We start from the raw sequence: 23,193 nt of genomic DNA, 5'->3' as shown, positions 1-23,193 counted from the left end.
GTAACAGTAGTTATAAGAAAAAAAAAAGATCCGGAAGCAGAACCGCGTCACGGAATGGCTTATCTGTTAAGTTAATTATCGGTACAGAAGAGATCTCTTCGAGGAGAAGACAACATGCAACTGTACGGAGAAGAGAAACGATCGCAGTTCATTGTAGTTGTTTGCTGCACGAGGAGCAAGTAGACAATTAATTTCTGTCCGTCTTCGCCAATGGAGGCTGCAAATACGGAAGGGATAGTGGGATGCGGGGGAAAGAGGAAGAGAGGATGAGATTCTGCCGGAGTAATTCGGAAGTGGCGCGGTGTACCGCGAACATTATGCCTCTCTCTGCGCCGCTCACCTCGCCCGCGCCATTCCTCTCCCTCTCTCTCTGTCTCCCCCTCTATTTCCCTCTGTTTCCTTCCCCTCGGTATTCTACGTTCCGCGCTCCATGCTCTACCGCGTTTCTATTTGCCACCCTCGCACTCCTGCGCTTCGTTCGTTCGGCCTGTACGGTGCTACGTTTCCATTTCGACCACGTTGCACGCCGGGTGCAAAGGCCAACGAGACGTTCCCTGTTTTTACTCAGTGCAGTAAGCTGCCGGGCTCTAACGCGCTCTGAGATAACGAGAATAGCCGAGACACCGTTATTGATCTAAGAAACCGCGTATAGCTACGGCATGCTTAATCGTCGAGGCGTTGATGGTGACAGGCGTGGCTCGTTCGCGATAAACGTTGAACCCCCTCCACGTGCCGATGATTAGCTCAGACTATATTTTCCAAGACTTCCGTCGCCGATGCCTAAAAATCGTTGAACGGTTTTCCAAGATCTTGTCTTCAGGGCAATCAGGAACCTTAACTTTGGCCAAAGATCCACGGCCATTGGCCACCCACATATTACTCCTGGACCAGCTTAATTTTCTAATGTGATGCAGTTAGCCATGACACGTGGAGTGCAAGTATCTGACGTTCCGCCGAAGATCGGTACTCTCTGAAATGAGCATGCTGGACTTGCATACAACTACGAGTCGAACAGATTATGAATGTCCAATTGAGTCAATGACAAATGTTAAATTGATAGGCAGATCTGGTTATAATTTTGCGTTTATACGGTAAATCTAATTTCCTCCTTCATACGAAGATCGAGAACTGCATTGGATAGTTTTAATTGAAATTAACGAGACATGAAACCGTGTTAATATTCTTATCCACTTGCAAGAGTGAATTCATTTTCACCCGGTTCAAGCTGGGAGGGCTGCTAATCCGGTTGAAGAAGAATCGCCATAACAAACGAAGCGCTCGTCGTCTCGAGACTAATCCGCCCCGAAAAACTATAATTATTCCGGATGCGGAACCTAGGATAGAAACAAATGCACTTGTGGAGTTTGGACGGTAATTAGATTTCACCTGGATGGTATCAGGGATAGAGAAAGGAAAATTATTCTTCGCGAGGTGATAGACATCTGCCTGGCAAACTCGAGATTCGCCTCTTGAAGCCGTCGACCGTCGGGACGAAGATCGGGGACGACCGGGGGTGTGGAGTGAGGGGCGGATTCGTTAGTGGCGATTGAAATTAATTTTCCTCAGATCCGTAGCTATATACTTGACTAGGTGTGCAGGTCGATGTAGCCTTCGTGCTCTAACTACAATGTAATTGATGAGCCGCCACCTCACGGCGCTGCTGAGCCCTCGTCGCGCGTCGTCATTTGGCCGAAACTTTTTGTGCGTTTCAAATGCTAAATGACTCGCATTAATCTTCGGTATATTTTGACGTGCGCATACGTGTATGGATCGGTCACTACCATCAGGCACACATGACGCGATTAACCGGCCATCGCTGTAACGTAGCGGAACGCCTGATATGCATTTGTTCTTCTTTCAAAATTTCTCCTTCCAGGTGTATACTTGTGTAGTACACCTCAATTTGAATATCCATACTCTGCTTCACGAGGGCCAATTAAGTCTTTAATTTATTTTCCGATTTCAATGTAATTAATTGCTGCGCTGTTGACGACTCCGGTCACACAAAGGCCAGGCTTGGTTGTTGGAACGTTACGGAGCCGATTGTGAGAGAATAAATGAAAGCAAGAATCTGCGCGAATGAAAAAAGAAACGTCTGCGCTCAAGCCTCGGCGCTTGGTTCAAACGAAAACTCAAGCCGTCAGTAGGAGCTATAAGGTACGGGGATTATTCGATTCTTCCACCAGTGGATGAACGTCAAAGATAACGACTTGAGCTTGTTGCAGCTTTCAGAGTGTTAATTGTACAGAAAATCGAAAAATAATTCAATCTGAAAGTCAAAAACAAGATCCACGTTTTGCAAGTCTAATCGTCCCCCGTTGTTTTCCACGCAAGTCCAGTTCTTCCCTTCTCTGTCTCTTTAACTTTCTTTTTCTCTTCTCCTGATGCTTCCTTCCGTGCAATTAAAATTCAATTATTCGTAGGTACTTTGTCCTTCTATTGAGGTAAAAAGCTGCCAGCAAATTTTTCTGGGATTCAGTATTTAATTTTAGCCAGGGGAATTTTGCCAGTAAAATTGTTTTTAGGCAAGACCATATTTTTGGATTACCGGTTTTCGTGATACGTTTTCCATTGTGCCGGTGTTCTCGTTTCTCGATGTGTCCTGCATTATACCAATCTGTCCGGAAACACGTCGTTACACTGACGCATGATGCTCCGAACATCCAACGTCACGTAATTTAGCCTGAGTCAGTTATCCCGCATCCCCCCCTCTACAAAATCCATACCACCGTCAACGTAACAACTAAGCATTTATATCAGCCGCAGGTTATACTGCCGACTACTAACCCCTGTTATCCGCACAGCTCGTGCTTTTATTGCAACCATTTATCGTCGATGGGGCGCGATGATGAAACCACAGCTTCTTCTTGAGACATAGAATTCGCTCGCGTTAGCACAAATCCGCAACTACACCTCGAACAACCAATTCACAAAAAAAACAAATCTACCGTCACCACTGTTCATTGAACTCTCAATAAACGAAAATGGATGATTGATATTCCGTGAGAAAAATTGAAACAGCCGTTTTTTGAATATAAACATTGCACACATAGAACTGAAACTTTGTGCATTTAATGACTTGCGAATGCAGTTGATTTCAGAGAACTACTAATCGTAGTTAGACGATTGCACGTCATTTTATCCGCGAAACTGCAATTTCCATTAGAAGTCCCTGGTGGTTTGAAAATAGAACTTTGTTTTTCTTTTGTGCGGTCAGGTAGTATACAGCTTGTCAAAAAGCACGTTGCTTTTTTACAGGCCATCTCTTATACGTTCCCTCGTAAAAAGCAAAAAGCAGAATGTTTTACGGGCTCGAGAATATTCTGAACGTGCCGCGTGAAATGTTGTGCCATCGCGTAAAAAATTTACGGAATAACGCGTAAGAATCAGCTGCACAAGATTGTATGTATAATGAATCATGAACATGAAATGATGTTCACACGAATAACGTCATTCTCAAACTAAAGGGAAATTTTTTTTTATGACGAATATCTGTAATCGCATAATTGCGAATGTAATATGTTTAGAAAATGATTTCTCGATTTAGAAAATCATACCGACACCATGGAAAGTTGCATTTCGTAACTGACAACTTTTATATATACTATAAAAGATCAATTAATTTGCACGCACATTCATGAGAATTTCAAGAGTTTGAATGAGTTCCATTAACTAGGTACGTCAATTCATTGTGCAAAATTTTCGTGAAAATTTACTTGCCTTAGACCGTAAATGTTGGTATACTATAGAGGTGTTAAGATATTCCATAATCCCGGAGAATGCCTCGCTTAAGTGAAAGTACTTCCTTGATGAAGAGTTTGAAGACTTTGAGGAAGGAAAGTGGGAATGGTCTCGTTATACGGGGTCCCGCATTAGCCTAGTTAAGAGAAGCAAAAGGCAGCTCCCCGTGTCGATGGGCGGGCCGGTTCTTCCCTTCTTTCTTCGCTCTTCGCGGGTCTTCGCTACTTCGCCCGTAGATTCGTTCGTTCGGCCGAGGGTCGTCCTCTTCGGCGGATGGGGTGAGCGTACGTGGCGCACGCTGGAACGGTACGACGGGAACACGAGGACCAGATTAGACTCGGGCAATCAAGGCAATTATACACTCCGGTGACGCTGACCCAGCTCCGGTCCGAATTCTCGACGTCCGCTAACTTCATCCCACTAAAGGCTTCCAGTTCCAACTCTTCCGCTGGCCGGTGACCCTCGAGAAACTCATCACCGTTCCTGTAATCCCCACGTACGAACCCAAAACGAATGGCGTCCTAAATTAAACCGACGTTGGAACGAGCTCCGCATAGGTATACGGTGCGTGCAACGAGTTTGACGCCGGCGGGTATAGCTATGAAGTATACGCGGATCTTTGCACAGTTCTATAGGCACCCTGAAAGTCGTATAAGTGAGCTGACGTCGGTAAGGTGAACAGCTCTAAAGTTTTATAACTCACGCAGAGCTGCCCAAATTCAACGGTAAAGCTCGAACTGCGGTCGACGTCCTTATTTCACCTGACATTCGTTCAGATGAATGTCGGTCTACGAAGGTGATCGTGCGGTAAGTATTTTTTTCATAGAATTACCTCTCGTTCACCCTCAAACATTCGGCGTATACCTAATACGAGTCATACTACGTTGGCTTATATGTATGCTACAAGTTGAAAGTCCGATCTCAAGGTAGTTTCAGGAGATTGTAAGTGAAGGATTTGTCTACCGTTTCAGCATCACCTTACCGGATTTAAACAGAGACTGACCGCGTGTTTGCGGTAAACAAGACTGCTGATTTTATAGTAATTATCGCGAAAGCGTGCGTCAATGATAAATTGCGGATCACGTCTGGGGCGCAGAGTGTAATGAGAAGAAATTGTCCCCTCTGGCCGGACTGCACGAAAGTATCTTCGTCATCAAAACGGGGGCGGATTCGTCACTCCCCAGAGTCGAGACGGGTTGTTTTTGTCATAGCTAGGCTGCCTGCCCTCGGAGTCTGTAAAAAAGAGTGGTACGTCTTCTGGGGATATTATCCACTTGCGAACGTAGACCGAAGAGAATCAGCGCGAGTCTGGGAGCGGAAAGTGCCGGAGGATCGTTAAATTAGCAAGAGTGTCTTTGAGGGTGTGTCTCGTGCTCCAGCCGAGGCTCGTGCTGCAGCGGAGTTGGCCAGCTTGGCTCATCAGAGCCCCTCTGTTAAAATTATGCCGCTGCCACTATCTCGGCGAGGCTTTGCCGAGCGTAAACTTTCAAGTTTCTGCCCTAGTTTTCCATTTTGCAAATTTATCAAGTTATAACACTACTGCATCAAATAATTTCAACCTCGCAATCACGCGCGGCTCAAGCCTCTCAGCTTAGAATTATATAATTTCACCTGCAGCGCCTGCAGCAACTTTGGACGGGTCCCATTTTTGTTTTCTGCACTCCAGCCATTACAGGATATACCTTGGTACGAGCTACTCCGACCCGACTGTTAACTCCGAACGGCCGGGTTCAAATTCATCCCCGCAGAGTATCATCCAAGAAAGTACCACCAGGGCAAGGTGTGCAGTTGTCAAGAAGGCAAATTGCGGGCTTAATCAACAAGGAGACCGCAACCCGCGCCCTCCCAAAGCAGCCGAAACTAGCGACGAGGGAAAGCGCGATAGTTTCCGTAATCCCATCTCCTTGCCCCGAACAGGGCCCATGGGCCCCAGGGTCCCCCCACCCCTTCTGGATCAACCCGAAACAAGCTTTGTGCTTCTCCTCCAGTTAACGTACCGCATATACGGGTTCTGAGCGCGCCGACAGCCCGCTTTTGCAAAGGGCGTCGCGATACAATACACCTTCTGTTGTAACGTAACGTGGGTTAAAAATACCCGCATGCACGTAGTTCTATAGGCGCCCTGAACCTCGGCCGGGTAAAACCGCGAAGAAGACCCGGCGAGCCCGCGGCCCCGGGCTCAACACACGTGCATCGTTGAGCCTGAATTTTTGCCACACCACCCTTCGGACCCAGTGGACATTAATATTTCACGAGATTTAGGCTCAAAGTTACTGCAGCCATCCAGTCAAGCTGAAGTAGGTCGGCGTGGTGGGCTGGAGGGTGTGCCAGGGGTGCTAAAGTGCCGGGGATTCGGGCGGGAGGGAAGGGCAACAATCGAAGCGCTAGATGCTCTCGGATCAGAAAGGATTTTCAGTGGGATTGTCTGTCACTGTCACGCGGTGCACACACCAGTCCGAACCACGAACTCGTTGGGTATATTTCTCTTCACGTGTTCCGTGTGTTTGTTACAGCCGAGGCCTTGTACGGACACACCTTAGACGAATACCCATCACTCATTTAGGAAAAGCTCTAGCTGACGTTGACGTAAGTTTCTTTCAAAAACAGCAATATCAATGTCACAATACCGTGAAACTGAAAAATATGTTTTTTACCGTGACTCGGAAAAATGGTTTGGTGACAATTTTGTTTTAACGAACGGATTTTAAATTTCGGTCATTTTACTGGTCGTCGTTGTTTCAAGCTCCAATAACTGATCTTTTTCACATCGGCGACATGACAGAATATCTGAACACAGACTCCTCGAGTGAAATGCACAAGTTTAGCAGAGCAAGGATGAAACAAAAGGGGACAGTGAATATTTTCTGAAGAACGTTTGAAATATTTTGAAATTTGCATGTTAATATTGGGTTCACAGGTGTCAGAGCGAAGAAAATATTTTATCGAATACGATAACAATCCGTTACTAAATTTATTTTTCACCGAAGACAAACGAATAGTTCAGCGAATTCAATTTTGCTGTTCGTATTTTTAGTCAAGTAGAGCGTTCAGGAAAGTAAATAGAATAAAAACTACATTTCTTTCGTCCGCTCACCGGAGCTGTATCTCTGATTTTACACAGTCGAGCTTTCGATTTCAACAACTACATTAAAATCGGAAAATATATCGAGGCGTCGTTATCCTGGTATATTTGTACTTTCGTTCTCCCGGAGACATTATTTTGATCCTACAAGCTTTGTTCAGTCCCGTACAGTTGTCGGGTGGTGAATTTCTCGGGTGTAAAGCTTCGCGATAATATCTCGACCGACGTTAAACTGTGTGTTGAGTGTTAATTTGTCCAGCCGCACACGTGGGTTTGGCGAGAAATTAAAATTACGACCTATATACGGGTGGAGAAAATATATCGAGGATATTAAAGTATAAAATGTAACACAGTCCGCGATTTCCCCTCGTGTTTGCTTTCTTACTTAAAATACGGGGAACGGTTATGCGTATGCAAGATGGTCGTGATTCCTGATAAATAGTTTACAACTCTGTTATTCAGAAGTTTCACAAATCATGAGGATATGTTTTTCCAACCAACCGAATCTATCGATCCACAAACCGGTCGTCAATGCATGGGTCTCTATTTCCCGAAATAGTGCAGCGTACGGATACTTCGACAAGTTCCCTCCGCGTTTTATTTTTCCTTCCGAAACAGCCTCTCAAAGCCGCGAGTATATGAATGATTAAAAATACTCGGTGGAATGCGTGTAATGGTTAAATTCCCAATCTCAAGTGCGCCACCAAAAATACGCGAGGGGCTATCTCGACTAGTGAGCTGGCTGGTTGCTGCTGCCGACACTCGAAAATTCAACAACCACGCTTCAACCGCATATGTTGCACTGTTTTTCCAACCGAGCACCGCAAGCATGATAAACCATCATCGGCTATTACCACTCGAAAGTTCAGGCACGGTGGATGCGTAATCTTGGTTGTGCCAGTCACGCGGCAGATTCTGCGCTCTCTCGGTTTGGCGGAGTTTGAAATACGAAGATGCAGAGAATTCTGACAGCGGCAGCGGAGGGCGTTTATTCAAATTATTTCTTTCCGAGCCCTCTTTGTATATTCCTAATCTAAATATTTACGCGCCTGGGGCTGGCGCGAAAGACGATTGAGGTCACTGACTCGACGGGGCACCTCTTTCCTTCCCGCCTGTCAAAAACTAACGAAAATTTTTGTCACGGTATGAGCAATATCATATTTTGTACGTTAGCTGGTTCTTCGCGCTAACGTCAATGAGTCATCGCGCAGAAATTTGAGATAGGTGTGCCATTTTATTACTCACCCTGTCATATGTGATTTTCGAAAAAACAGTTGTAGCGAAAATAGCCGAACTTTCGTTCTACTCGCGTGCCTTTTAAAGAACCTCTATACTGCTTCAGAATGACACTGCTGAACATGTTTCCATGTGATTTTTTCCCCATTTCGGGCGCTGCTCATTGCTTCACCCTCAGCTTTAATCGCCCTGTCCTCGTACCTATATCTATTAGGCAGGAAGGAAGCGAGAGCGAACGCGGGGTCGGTGCCAAAGTTGGTAAAAAATGTATTCGGAATAGGAAGGGAAAAAAGGTGAGAGCAGCTGGTTAATTCGTTGAAAGAAACGGGGAGATAAAACGCGGAGAATGGAGGCGTGAGGGATGGATTTTCGTACATAGCGCGTTTCTCCCGACGCGACGCGACGCCCGAATGTACTTCTTTGCCTGGTCCAAAGCCACACCCGCCAACTCTGACCCTAGGATTAATTTTCGGCTCACAGAACCTCTCCGCTAATTGCGCGGAAATTAATTGCAAAGTTTAGACCGGCCTATCTCTTTCTAGACACGGGCGTGATTTGTGCGTGTAATTCTTTGCGCGTGCGTGCGGATCGACGACGCTGCAATTTGCGGAAATAGTGACAAATCTCCGGGTCAATGGGCACCGAGAATTGCACCGAGAAATTACCTTCGCCCGCAGCTGCCGAACGGCTGCGGACCGCGGAGGTTGTCTAAATCTTGCGAGGGCGAAACCACCTGGCCTGCAATTCATGTCCTCCTTTTTTCACTCCACCCCTGTTTCTCGAAAACGTTTTACTACCCACTAAGGCTCTGGCCTGCCAGCCCAACCCACCGCCATTCGCACAGAGGAAATAAGTTTCTTGCTAGACTAGCCACTGGGGGCGCAGCCCGTTCGCCGTTCACCGTTCTTCTGACTGGCAGCCGTTACATTTTCTTCCAGCATTTCTGTTTTCTACCTTCACGGTGCTTTTCTCAAACTCGCAAACACGGTACGGTTCTCGGTTCTCCAATTTCCCCTTCGCCATCGACGATTCGTGCTCGAAAGCGTGGTAATAACGTGAAAATACGTACAGCTTTCGTCGCGTCATCTTCTTTGTTGTAGCACGAAGAAACTACACTATCCTAAAATCTGATTGGTTTGCGCGGTCATCGCCACAAGTGCCGTAATAAATGAAATTGATATGAAATTTGCAGTTATCTTTATCTCAGGAATTCCGTGTTCAATCTCACCATATGATTTTTGATAAAACGAAATTTCTCTTCCGCATCAGTATACCTGCAAAAGGCAGGGATCACGGCATGCGGCTGCCGAGCTTTGATAGTTCGCGCGAGGTTGCAGGGATAATGGCATACTGAGAGGGTTAGTTTTGTGGAAGTTACGACACGAGGGGCGCTTCGGGTGAGCATCGCTTTGATCCAGCGCCTAGGGAAAGGCGAACTCACGGTCTGTCGGGAAATCTAGACCGATTTTAATTAGCTTTCTTAAATTTACTCGGCGTCGCAGAAATCTCGTCTCAAGCGCGTATAGAGTGGACAAAGAACGGCAGAGCGTCCCGAATCTTCGGACGACGAGACGATTCTCATGCAAATCATACCTAAAGCCAACCCGATCAAGCTGCGGTATTAACTCGTGAATTGGAGGCAAGAGCACTTCGAAGCGGGAATTAGGAAGAAGCGGAGCGATTGAAAAGTTGAAGAGACTCTGTTCCAATTCGCCGCATCTTCGCTCTTCCTTTCCGTTCCATTTCGCACTTTTTTCGTCCATACTTCAAGTCAAAATTTATCACGCGTAAATCAACCACTGCGACATCCTTCCAGCTGTTATCACTCGTTCAACGATAAATCAAATCCACATCTCAAAGACAGATCAAATATAATAATTACCCTCAGGTAAATTTACGCTACGTTATACAAACTTCGAGCTATCAGATTCACTTCTAGAAACAATTACTAATGAAATTCGCAAAGTTTGAAATTGAAACCTTATAAGTTTGTCAGATTACTGTATAAAAACAGACTCCAGCATTTCGCGAGCTTCAATAGATTTATGGCAATAATTTATTACATATTTTTTTCGAATCGATTTCATAAATTAACGCTGATATCAGTTATTCTAAAAACTATCGAAATTACTTAATTAAAATTGTTGCTTGACCGATTTTTTCATTTGGAGTAATAATGGACAACTTTGCATCCTCGGTGGGGATTGAGAAACGTAATTTTCTCAATCAAGATCTTCGAAAATTTTGACTTTGATACTCCGAGCTAAGCATGCTATGAAAATCAAAGTAAGTTAATCAAGCACAATTCGATCTCAAGGCTAAATCTAACGAAGAAGTAGCAGCTGGCTGTGAAGTAATCGACGTCAACCCTCACAAAGAAAGTGAGTAAAAATCCATCTATTTTTAAATTGTATTTAGATACGATATTCAGCATCTCCGACACGGATCGAAAACAGAGTACAAACGGCGATGGCGTTCTATTCAAGCACGCGTCGCGTGAAACTAAATTATGTGAAATTTTAATTAAACTAAAAATTCTTTTCGAATGGATAGAAAATAGTTCAGTTCTATCCTGGATGAGTTTGGCAGGCGTCGATACTATTTCTAATAACTGATCAAATCACGTTCAATATAACCTGTAGTTTTCTAGTAAAAAAACAAAATCCAAGAATAGTAGATGTAAAATCACCAAGTGTAATCTGCTCTCACCATAAGATCGCCGTAAAGGTACGAGATTTCCGGATAAGTAATGAAGTCAACCATGATGACGTCTTCGCCTTCTGGCGTATGTTATTATTTCTTGATCACAATATAGACAATTCACTGAATAAATTCCACTCTGCTCTGTTACAACTGCAGGTATAATTGGAGCAACTTCGTAAACACAAGGCACCACTTGTCAAAGACAATTAGTAACAGCTTTTTCTTGAGTCAAAATTAAATTTCGTGCAACGACTTGACGATGTATCACGAATACGGATCGACTAGGAACATTTGATTAACGTTAATTAGAGCTCGAGACTCTATAATCTAGGTACGTGTGTGTACTGAATTTAACGCGACGCCACGTGCCGCACGTTCCTCGTTACACTTTCTCACTGCGCTTCGAATTGAGCGTGGCTTTTATTGCGCAGCTATCAGCTGTACGCTTCTGCGCAAGTTCACTTCGCGCTCGGAAGGTTGAAAATTGTTAGACACGCGTTTCCTCCCGAATTCTCGCGTACCGATTGATATATCGTTGACTGAAGCGATCGAACCACCGGTGACTGTTTCGACACTTTCATTTCACTACTTCGACTATCACTGATGATGATATTTTTATCGCGTACAGTCAACAGCTGGTGACACCTTATAGCACCACCAATTTAATATTGAAACGCGCCAACCGCGGTAGCAACGGGTGATTTCATTTATGTAATACTCATTCTTTGGGTGGAAAAAAAAAGGAAAGAGAAGAGAAGGATGTAAAAAATAACCTTTCGGGCTATATTTACAGAGTAAACATTGACGAGCGTGAAACTCTTTTTTAGCCACTTTCAAGTACACGGACGTTTCTACATGCCAAGAAATTTGACCCCCGTTAATTTGCACAGCACAAGGAACACGGAGAAATACACACCCTCACTGTACACACGCGACACGTGATGAGCTTTTCAGCAGAGTACAATCACCGCAGCCCGACAACTTTCCAAACAACACCAATTACCCGAAATGTCACGAATTAGTTGGAGCAGAAAAAGAGAACTACTGTTCCAGATTCTTCTTTGTGTTAAAAAATCAACTCAAGTACGAAACCCGGCACGTAATAGTGAGCCGTTAATTTTTCCCGCGCAAAACTCCGTTCGATACCAAATCCGCGTCATACACGAAGAGTTATCGCCAAAGGTCGGCTGTATTGTGCAGGATAGCCGCGGATGAAAAGTGATATGCAGTCGGAGGATGCGGCGAGATGCGATGGCAGAGTATGCGAGTCGCGGGGCGCGCAAGCTCGTGATTTAACGACGAAAGGACAACGCCGGGTAAGGGCAGAAAGGGCCGCGCGAAACTGCGACGCAGCCCAGAGCCAAGGCAGGATTTTCTCCGCGGCGGCGGCGGCGGAAGCAGAGACGGAGGCGGAGGAGGAGAGGCGGTGGAAAGCGTTGGAAGCGTTGGAAACGGTGGAAGGAAGCTGCCGCCCGCGAGTCCACGAGGCGCGCACGAGGGTGGAGGCGCTTGTTCGGAGATACTCGTCGGGGTTCGGTGCTGATCGGTGCGGCGCCGCGACGCGCGGCGTCGCGAGGGGTGCGAGCGGACACGGAGCCCTCTGACTACGTCTATCGGCGGCGGGCGAAAGCACGGCGAAGCTGCGGAGCTGAGGGAGGAAACCGGAGAACAGGAGAGCGAGCTCGGTCACTCAGGCGTCGCCGCCTGCACGCCTCTGGCCGCGCCGCGACGCCCGCCGTCCCTCGCCCCTCGCCCCGCACTGCGTACGTTATTATCCAAGCAGAGCCACGTCTGTATAATGCCAACCGGACGCGAGGCGATAAGGATCCCCCAACCCCGTCGCGCCTTGCCTACCTCACGAAGGTACCGATGAAACATATGCGGTCCTTTCCATTCCTGCGCGAAATCAATCCGCCGCTCCTCCGCGGGGTTTTTAACGTTGTTATACTGGCAATCGGACTGTTTCCGCGAATTCTGATTCTCTCAGTTTTTGTACCGCTTATTGCGAAGGTGAAAGCACCGCTTGGAAATTAGGGGAAAAGAAATGTGTTGTAGATCGGATGAATTTTCCCGGCGTTAGGAAAACGGTTATTACGAAAAAATTATGATCAGTATCTTACAGCTGTTTACCGGAACATCGAAAGTGAGAATTGAATCTTATCACCTCTCACCAGTGATAATTCCTAGTTTACACCATATGAAAACGATATGCGACCAAACCAGATTATCTAAGATCGAAAATTTTAACCTCGCACAAGTCTGTAAATTAGGTAATTTCATCATCGGGTGACTGTAATCATCGACAGGGTGGGGCTGAAGTTCCAAATTTGAAAAGTTCCCAAAGTGCCTGATGCAGAATTAATTGGTAGTGAAATTTCAAGTAGAGGAATAAAACTTACGAAACAACAAAGTTTCGAATTTTCGGAAACCCGACTGCTCAAAGTTCCGAAATGCAAGATTCCGAAAATTCAAGTTACGATAGAACAAAGTTCCGATAGAGCAAAAATCCGAAAAATAAAGTTTCTATGGAGTAAAATTGCGAAAATTAAAATATGCTCACACAGCTTAGTTTACTCAACGAGTGGGTGTAAGAAATTAGAAAAAGCAAAAATCAGAATGACCAAGGCTTCGAACGTCAAAGTATCGAAAGTCCAAAACAATGAAAGATCAAAGAGATGAATTTCGTCAAGATAAAAATTCACAGTACTGAAAATCTTGGATCATTCAGAATTTCGATGATACACATTTCTGAATTTTCTCATTCTCGCACTTTCGGATCCTTGAGTTGTCGGTGTCACGCCCTTCCGGAACTTTGAGCGTCAGGTTTCCGAGCATTCGAAACTTTGATGTTTCGTCAAAATCTGATTTTTCACTTTAAGATTTACCACCGAAAAATTCGTGGTAACTTGGCCCTTCACCGATCTTCCCTGAATATCTTGTTCTCCCGTTAAACGCTGTTTCTAGACTTCTACTAAATTATTAAACATCCCATTGAACGTTTACTGTATGAGATATAGTGAAAAGAAGAAAAAAAACCGATGTTCCAGCGTATACAAATAGGTATGTTACGTAAATTCAGCATTCAGGCTAGATACTCGTAGGCGATGTACACTGTGATGTATTTCGCCTGGAGCAGAGAGCTAAGATTGTCTGTATATATACATCAATTTATAAATAAGTCATTTCTTTACTTTGCCGCATAAATTTGGGCCGATTATACAGTCCACTCAAGTACAGACGTCTCAAGTGTATACCGTATTTTGACATTGTGAATATACGTAGATGAAAAAAAAAAAAAAATGAGAGTCTGAAGAACCTAGTTCAAAGCAAGGGCATAAAATGCGAATACAAAATGAGTACGCTCATCGTCAGCGAAAAGCGGGTATAAAAAAAATGCGACAATCACCGCATCCCAACCTCTCGTCGTGTCATCGTGCTAAGAAAAAAAAAAGGAGTCTTCTCAACGCTCCGCTCGTATCTGTTGCGACAAAGGATATTGATTATACTTACGCAGAAAGACTGCGAAGCAACGGCCGCATTCTCTTGGATTATTTATAGTTCTAGCGTTGAACCGTTAAGGCTATGCAGCGTCGTTAATATTCTTTGGAATAGAACGTAGCGCCTCGTCGAATCGAGCTGCTGTGGGGCGGCTAAGAAGCCCAGCCTTAATTAAAAACTGAACGCAGGTTCCTCCTGTAATCGTCAAATTCACGCGACTCGGCGACTTCGCGTCCCAAACCGCAATTGAAATTTGGACAACACCCATAAATTCCCTTAACATCGTATGGGGAGGAGGGAAAGGTACACGTGAACGAATAAGAGGGCGGTGGAGATGGGCAGATACAGATACCCTTGTCACGAACAACTGGATTTTTTAGTCCCACGGAGACACCCACGCGATTGAGTAATTTATCCAAACCTTTAAGCCACTCGGTGTTCCCCCGATTCACCGACCCAGGTCAGCCTGCCCCTTGAATTCTTGCTCCGTCCGAATATTCTGTGCGGCTCGTAAAAATTTTCAGCTTCGACGCCGCTGCATACCATCAACCACGCGAATGCTGTATCAAACAAGCGTGGATCTTAGGTGGATCCGACATCGCGATAAGAACCGACGAGCGATCACGCGATCAAGTAGTTTACTCAGATGTGATGAATTTCGGGGATGACCGCCCCGCGTTCATCTCCCATCGCGTATCTCCTGTCACGTCGTCCGTGTACCTAAAATCTGAAAATAGCCATCGCAATCTTCGCCCTCTTGCTCGCTGTTAGAGCGAAACGGACTTCATTGTCTTACGGACTTTTGTCACACGGTCGATCACTTTTAGCACCTACTCGAAAGAGCAGCTGCGATCTCTAGAAATGCGAATTTATTTCGCGTAGCTCAGTTCCGCCATTGAGGCAATTCGATTCTACAACGATTCCGTGCAGGCCGCGAGGTCCGGTTCGAAATTTCGGAAGTTTCGACCGCGGCTTAAGCCGTTACTTCGCGTATAGAGCTTTCCATATTTAATTCCTGTTTATTTACCTTGCCGCGTCTGCCAAGCCTCCGCCCGGAGGTTTCGTTCCTGTGTTGGTCGGCGATGTTAGTCTGGCGTAGCCGACTGTAGCCTAACATTAACAGATCGCCAGATGTTCCTGCGGTTTATCAGAATTTCACGTGTGGTGTAGAAAATGGATCAATTTTTTTACACTCCCCATTCGACCATAAGCGGATCCGCTCGAATTACAACATTCGCGAGGAAAGATGGTTACAATTTTTTTTCTCTTCCTTGGCATCGACGATTGATTTACGTATTTACACACGGTTAAATTATGACCCTCCCCTCTTAAACTTTCATGATAGAAAACCCACGTTTATTCCCCTGATTCGAATCACAAAAACTATACGCAGGTAAAACGGCAGAACTTTTATGCGAGAATATTTTCTGGTCGATTAAAGAATCGCTTACACATTTTGTGGATGTTGATCCGGTTGAAAAAGCATATTATCGAACTCTTGATAATGAATCGCAACTTGATCCCTCGTCGACTCTTCTGATGAGAGACGATGTCGCTGTAATTGCGGATACTGGAGAAAAAATTGATTAGCGGAGTGCTCGAAAAGTGGATAATTAAGAAAAAAAGGGTAAAAAGGCAGGATCAAAGTAGACAGTTTATCAACGTGAAAATATCTCAAGTCTGCGGTAAAATGGTGGAAGGAGGGGAGCCGCCGCCCTCGAAGAGGTGGATAGACGTCGAAAAATCGACTGCTCTCGAATCTTCCACTCTACGATCCTCTTCTTCAATCGGGGAATAAGTTTGGAATCGAAGAGGGAGAAGCTTCATACCCGGCTACTGCGATTTGGTGATGTTTAAATTTATTCAGGAGCCGGCGTTACTCAATGCTCATTTCGTAACCAAAATTGAAGAACGTCCTTGTTTACTGCTCGCTCATGTATACGTGTGGTGAGCAAGCTAAATTTATGACTATTTACATAATTAGGTTTGATTAGCTACACCGGGCGTGTACGTACGTATGTATGTGTATCGCAGATGCTGTAAATCATCGCGCTGAGTTTTGCTGCGTAAGCAAACTAGACTGATATTACCTGCGGTCGAGAATTATGTTTTGTTAATATCCTTAAATTTTGAGAAACGGCATCTGAGATGCTGACGGATGACTCAAAAGATGCCTTAAACATTTCTATGATCCAGTTCGTTAATAGAAAAAATATAAATCAAGGCAGAAGAATACGATGAAAAACCAATAAGTCCATCAGAAAATTTTCAGTAAACCATCGTGAATAGATGAGATGAAATTTCGTATGCAAATAAACTGTTTCAAATTCCGTCAGCGTCGAGAATTTGTAGGATATAATCCATTGCATATCTCACAAAATTTAGTAGGTATTTGTAACTGTGTTTATAGTCTCAGCCATGACACTATATTTGACTTGCGCACGAGCTGGGAATATTTCACTATAGTCCGAAATAAAATTGCTCTCAACTCTAAAATTTCCACCTCTGTGATGAATTCAAGATTAAATCTACAACTCGTATGAGAATTTTTGCGGATATCGAAAGTGGGAAAGATTCAATAATGATTCGTCTTTAACTCAGCGACTTAAATAGAACAATTTTCTCAAATTAGATCCGTTTCGACTTTAATTCCGTAACGTGAGTGTTTTCACAAAAGAAATAGGGCAAAACCGAATTTGAAGAGCTGAAAATTTTCCAGGAAACTTAGCATTGTATGTGTATAATAAATCCAGAAATACTCGTTCACACAAGGCGTGTATTCAGGCTACGTCATCGGTAAATCACGAAGTCCGGTAAAATTGAGTAGCTGCGAAATGAACGTCCAAACATCCAAGCGGGTCGCGAACGACGTGACGAAGGTGAATCGCAGGTGCACGAAGAAGGTGCAAAAAATTCGTTAGGAAAGAATGCGGAGAATTCGAGATGGCGGTGACGGATCGAAGCCCTGCACTCGACGATATCAACCTGAAGGGGAGATCTCCGCGCGTCCGTTTCTTTTCGCATTTCTCGGGGCGGCTATCGGTCGCATTTTACACTTGCAGAAATTATTCTCTCATGCATGGATTAACGGCGGTGAAATACGTCTCTCCGTTCGTTTCTTTACCGAAACACGTCCTATATCACCGTTTCAGCTGTCAGATTCAAAGATACATATTTACCGCGGTTACGTGAGACGTGTATGCATTTCCAACCTGTGCAATCCCTCACTCCGGCGACAAACGGGAATGCGGGATTTTAATCTGCGAAAGAATCTCTCAGACATGTTTGAAATAATGATCGCAGCTTTTTACTTCTAACAACCGCACGCTGCGTAACGTGAAAATCTGCGAGTCCTCTTCGTAAAAAATGTATGGTCACTTCGTATAGTGTTGAGTAATACGCTATGATAAGTATCGTCAGATTCTCTTCATTATTATGGAAAACCTACGAGATTGTTTTTTTTTTTTTTTTTGTTTTGTTTTATTTGTTTTATTATAAACTAAAAATAATATATTGAAAATCTTTGAATATTCCGATAACTGTGAGTAACTTTAATTCAATTGAAAATTTACCGTTTGACGGAGTATTTCAAGAGAATCGACTTAAGGGATCGTCTCAGTGTGAAATTTTCAAAACATTGTTTTTTTTTTTTTTGCATTATCGTATAGTATACACTGTTCTAAACATTCTCTCAAATTTTTAAATCGAAATTCAAATTATTACGGTCGCTACAGCGTTTCTTGTAGAAAGGGAACGGTTTTTCTACCTGCGCGTGTACTAAGGTGCTTAGGTTCTATAACCTTGCAGAATAAACTGTCCAAGCATTTCAGTTCGTTTTTGACATCCACCACGGATAGACGTACGAGAGAAACCCACAAGAAAAAAATCAAGACCTGGCATCGCCGATTGATCGTAAGTAAACGATTTATCTAAACTTTTCCAATTTCAATCTTTAAACGCGTTTTTCTCAGAATGGTGTTTTTCAAAACGGTTTCCACTCTCAAAGGAAGAGTTTTAAAGATATCTAGTTCCAATTTCGGGAGAACATTTTAAACGTCATTCTTTATCGCGCTATGGAAGCTTTTTTTTTTTTTTGAAAACTTCCTATTTTTTTTTACGAAAAACTGTCGAAAACGGGCCACATTCGACACTTTTGACACTTTTTGTTCAAACCGCCGCCATTTTGTCAAATTTGAAAAAAAAAAACCCCTCCATAGCGCGATAGCGACTTTCCTATAGATCAATAATCTTTTTGAAATTTTTTTTTCAGATCAAAATTGCGGCCGTCATCGTGGAAACCGTGCAGCACCTTTTTTTTTCACGTGAAATTACAACAATTTATACAACAATGATGCACTCAATAAATAAACTTTAAAAAAATCATTTTGTATTCTTCATAAACGTATTTATTTATAAAAAAAAACCGGACCGATTAGTTTATTTGAACATTAAAAAAAAAATTCGCGAAAATCAGTGATTTTTCGGAGGGTCACACTGAGACGATCCCTTAAATTCGAAACAGGAAAACAACTCTAATTCCAAGATCGTTAAAATTTACAATTTATTGTTAGATTATTTTTGACAGGGCAAACAATCGGTTTCGATTTCGAACTCGGAACGATGTAAACGTGGCTCAAAATCGATGTCTAAGCGTTGTCATTTCTGTAAGAATGATGTATTGTAGTGAGCTTAAAAACTGAGTGGCAAGATCGATTTTCCAGAACGACTTTCGCCAACCGGAAGCGGAAGCAATTCGTTGCTCTCAGGCTTCAGCACTGTTTTGCCATTCTTCACGCTTAACACTCTTTCTTTCACCGGGGTCATGCACACTGACGGAACCAAAAACTTATAACAATCGAAAGCTAAGTATAGAAGCTCTGCCTGCACGATCCTTTTAGACCAGGTTCTATCGCTCAGTTTCAAAGCAGGTTTCGCGTTCGTTAGTCAATCGTCCAAGTAAATCACAGCCTCGTTCATGCTCTGTTAAATTACAGCACCGGTGAGCTTGGTTTTTGCCAAAATCACGATATCGAAACATGCTCACAAACGTTTAGCAGAGCTTGACAGATTGGACAAGAACTTTCGAATTAAATCAGATTAACGGAGGTACTCAACTTCGGCTACTACTTAAGAGACAAAACGTTTTTCGAAGCATTTTCACTGCGAAGAGAAACTTCGACGTTGTTTAATTATGTATCTGTCTTTTGCGACTAATAGCGGCTTAGCAGAAATTGTCATTTCAAATTTAAAACGTCCTCATCCGTCAAATTTTACCTGACCATGAATATCTATTGACTGAGTTATTGCTGGCGTAAGCGTCGCGCAAAAAATTACATTTCTAAAAAGTATGCTTGCGAGAATTCAAGTTATGGAGCCAAATTTTGTCGGAAAAATTGGCGCCACCTGAGCTATGCAATAGCTTCCTGCGCTTCTGAATAATCGGTGCTACGTTGAATTATGCAAAGTTGGTTCTAACCAGAGGCGTCTGCTTTTCGGACCAAAAGAGCTTCCAGATGTTTTTCACCGACGCCGTAACTATCCATTTGATTCAATTGCTCGCAGAGTGCATTTTTACATAACGTACTCGTTGCTCCCGCGCTGCGCTTTGCAGGCGAACATCGACTGAAAGTTATATCCTCCGTTTTCTATACCATGTGGTTCGCGATGGAAAATTTTTCGCATAAAATACTTTCGATTTACGCGCATTGTGAATCGTGTTGTCGAACAGCTTTACTTGTTTCAACAAACTTTCAATCAACGAAGCAGAACAACGTAGCGCTCAGTGGTTCACGTTCGTTAAACGAGGCGTAGTGTATCACGGATAAGAAATAAAAAAATATGGCGGGGCTGCAAAAACTGAGAAACGCTAACCAGTTAGCGAAAATTGAACAAATCCGAACGAACAAACAACTGAAAACTGTTGAAAAATTCACGAGGCACGATCTCCGGACGGTTCGAAATCAATTTGTTAATTTTTCCAGAGTAATTTATTCCCTTTGCTGGTCGACGCCTGAGGCTCGTGCGTGTATCTATCTTCATAAAGTCATAACTCTGAGCGAGGCCTCCACCCCGTCTCTCAGCATAACATTTAAAACGATTTCCTCTGGCAACAGTGCCAAGACCGCTTCGGTGTTGTTTCGGGGATAGATTAACGAAACGTAACTGCAACTCCCGTTCCTGCCTACGGAAAGTCCTGGAAGTGCACGGTTGGAAGTGCCAGGACTATGATGCGAATGGCACGCCAACGTATGCCGCAACCTGGCATGCAAATTGGGAACGATGTCAGAGTGCCGAGTGAATATTTTTAGCTCGCTGAAAATTCGATGAAAATTTGTTACCGGCTGTCGGGATTTCAATTTCTTTGGCTAAAAACCCGCTTTGGATCTTCGATAAATAATAAAGAAATACGAGCTTTACAAAACTAGAATGAATTTTTTTTTTATGCAAAAAAATTAACAGTCTTATACTCACAATCAGTGACAGGTTTCTTAAACGTATACTTAACGTGTGTTTACGAGACGATTCTCTGAGTAAAACGCAAAGTTGACAGGATATACGGATCTTTGAAAACTTACAGTAATATCTCAAGTTGTGATAAATCCCTTATTTTATGACTTCGTTTCATTTCATTTGCCATAACGAAAGGTACGCTCGGTGATATTCCTCGATAGAATCTAAGTCGGTGGTATTATGTCGGTAAAAATAAATAGGTACCGATTGTATCGTCAACCCTCAACACTAAAAGCGGGACGAGAGACACGGCACTTCCAGTGGTAGTTATCCAATGATGCATTGCAGCCCTTGGCTAAACTCCGACTACATGGGGCTCGTTGCGTTTCTAGTAAATATTAAGCAAGAGATTAGCACACTAGACGTGTACCCTACCTCGGCTTACGAGCAAAATTGCAACGGTGAGATTCAATAAAATTAGACGCTTATAGCTTGAGACGAGGAATGATGCTGCGTTAAGATTCTGGACTTTATCTACCCTGCCATTGTATTTACGTATTGCGAAGCCGTCGCATTGCACCTTTAATGTACGAGCGTAAGTAGCTGCACATTTTCAACCTAAGTTATACGAGCTGCTGAATGATGTTCCATGTTATCAGATCAAGCATACCTTGCGAATTTTTAAATGCGAGGTCGAAACATGGTTGTCAGGAATCCCTAACATGTCAGCTTTTTTAATGACAATTCAAGTTTAAAATACTGAAAAAAGGCATAACATCGTTTCTCAACCGAACTTTGTCGCAAGAATAGATCAAACAATGTTTAAAATACCACGTGAGGTTTAAAACCCGGATGTAAAAAAAATGCCGAGGATGCACGTTTTGCGTTGACTTTACACTTTGAACAATCATCAAGCTTGTTCCATCATTTTTGTTATTGCTGCAATATAATAACCAGTATATGTGCTAGTGACTTTTTTAATATACAGCAGCTTCCTTTCTTATGATTGGAAAGATGTTTTTTGAATAATTGCGTTGTAACTTTCATTGCTACTACCGATGGGTACTTTAAACTGTAGCAAGGTTACTCGGTATAATATCTTCAATTGGACCACTTCAAATCACAGAATAAAGCAAATGGGGAAATAAAAAACTCACCCCTGGTAAAGTCCGCTTTTCATGTAGAGCGTCCTGGGCGCTGATCGCGCTGTCTCGGCTGTAGTAGGTCAGGAAAGCGCACCCTGTAATAACACAGAAAAATCGCTGTTAATAAACGATTTATCCATTCGATAAATCACACTCTTAAGAATGTTACTTGCATACTAATTCTGTTAGTAACATTCTGAAGAATCAAAAGAGGTGCTGTTAACGATCCACAATGACGGATGATAGATTCAATAGGAAGATAAATGAAATCCGGTGCTGTATTTTTATACTTAAATAGTTAAATGACCACTTTGGCAACTTCCTACGTAAAAAGCAAATTTGTACAATGGATCGGCAGTACCTAAAACTATATACGCGTCTGAAAAATAAGATGAATGAACAAACTCGTCACATCTGCTGTTATCGCAAATTATCAGAGCTTCTGCACTTATAAGATTGCAAACAGCTGAGTACAGTCTCCAACGGTTTCGCCACCATTTTATGTCTGAAATTATGTTTTCTAACTTAATTGGATCTGTATTGAATTTTGACTAGTGTAGCTAATCTCTTTTCAAAAGCCTAGTAATTTGACCTCTGAATATTTTTATAGATGAGCCTTGTTTCTGAAAATTAATATCAAGTTTTAAATCATTTCGCTTGTGTTCAACTCGCGGCACACGACACGTACACCATTTCTATAAAACAAATACATATACATAGATGTATATATACATACATCATATACATATATGTATACATGTATGTGAAAGTAAAAGGTGGCGTGGCCTCGCCATTATTATGCATGAAGCTTTAATCGTTCGCACAAGCACCAGAGTTGCATCGCGCAAAGTACGCCCTCCTGCACGATCACGACGACGCGTCTTTGAAACCCTTGGTAATTTCATCGATAACTACACGGCACACTGGCCGTCGTAAAAGTCGCCCAAGTGCCGTCTGGGAATTTTTTAAGATAAAAAGCAAAGGAAAAAGAAGAAAACAGAAACTCTGCACGCAGGTAGACACATGCGGGAAGTACGCTTCTGTCTGGAACGTCGTTGGAAAAATAAATTCAACCTCATCAGCGTGAAGATTGTACGCTGAACTGGCTGGAAGCAAAGAAAAGACGAGAGCATTTTTTACACTCTTCTCTATTTTAATTATGAAACTCGCCGGAAATTCGATAAACAGCTGAGCCAATACCGTTTATCACATCGGGCAGTACCGAAAAATGAAGGCTTCCGAAATTACAGAGCTGACAATTACTTGTGTCGTATGAGGGAAAAAATTGGGTTCAATGCCAAGTGAAATCTAGTCCCGAGTAAAAGAGAAGTGTAAGCG

At 43.3% G+C, this 23,193-nt stretch overlaps 1 protein-coding gene across 1 annotated transcript in view; it reads right to left on the bottom strand.

Moving 5' to 3' along the window:
- The window catches only part of bru3 (bruno 3), a 537,074-nt gene that overhangs the window by 472,069 nt on the left and 41,812 nt on the right, over window positions 1-23,193 (bottom strand). Inside the window, exon 2 of the mRNA XM_069134114.1 lies at window positions 21,868-21,950. The gene's annotated coding sequence lies outside the window, so the exon portion shown is untranslated. The remainder of the gene's footprint in view (window positions 1-21,867; window positions 21,951-23,193) is intronic.

The sequence above is a fragment of the Neodiprion pinetum genome, chromosome 3 (genome assembly GCF_021155775.2).
Source record: "Neodiprion pinetum isolate iyNeoPine1 chromosome 3, iyNeoPine1.2, whole genome shotgun sequence".
Lineage (NCBI taxonomy): Eukaryota > Metazoa > Arthropoda > Insecta > Hymenoptera > Diprionidae > Neodiprion > Neodiprion pinetum.
The sequence above is the reverse complement of the archived record's forward strand: the minus strand, read 5'-3'. Positions and strand labels throughout refer to the sequence as shown.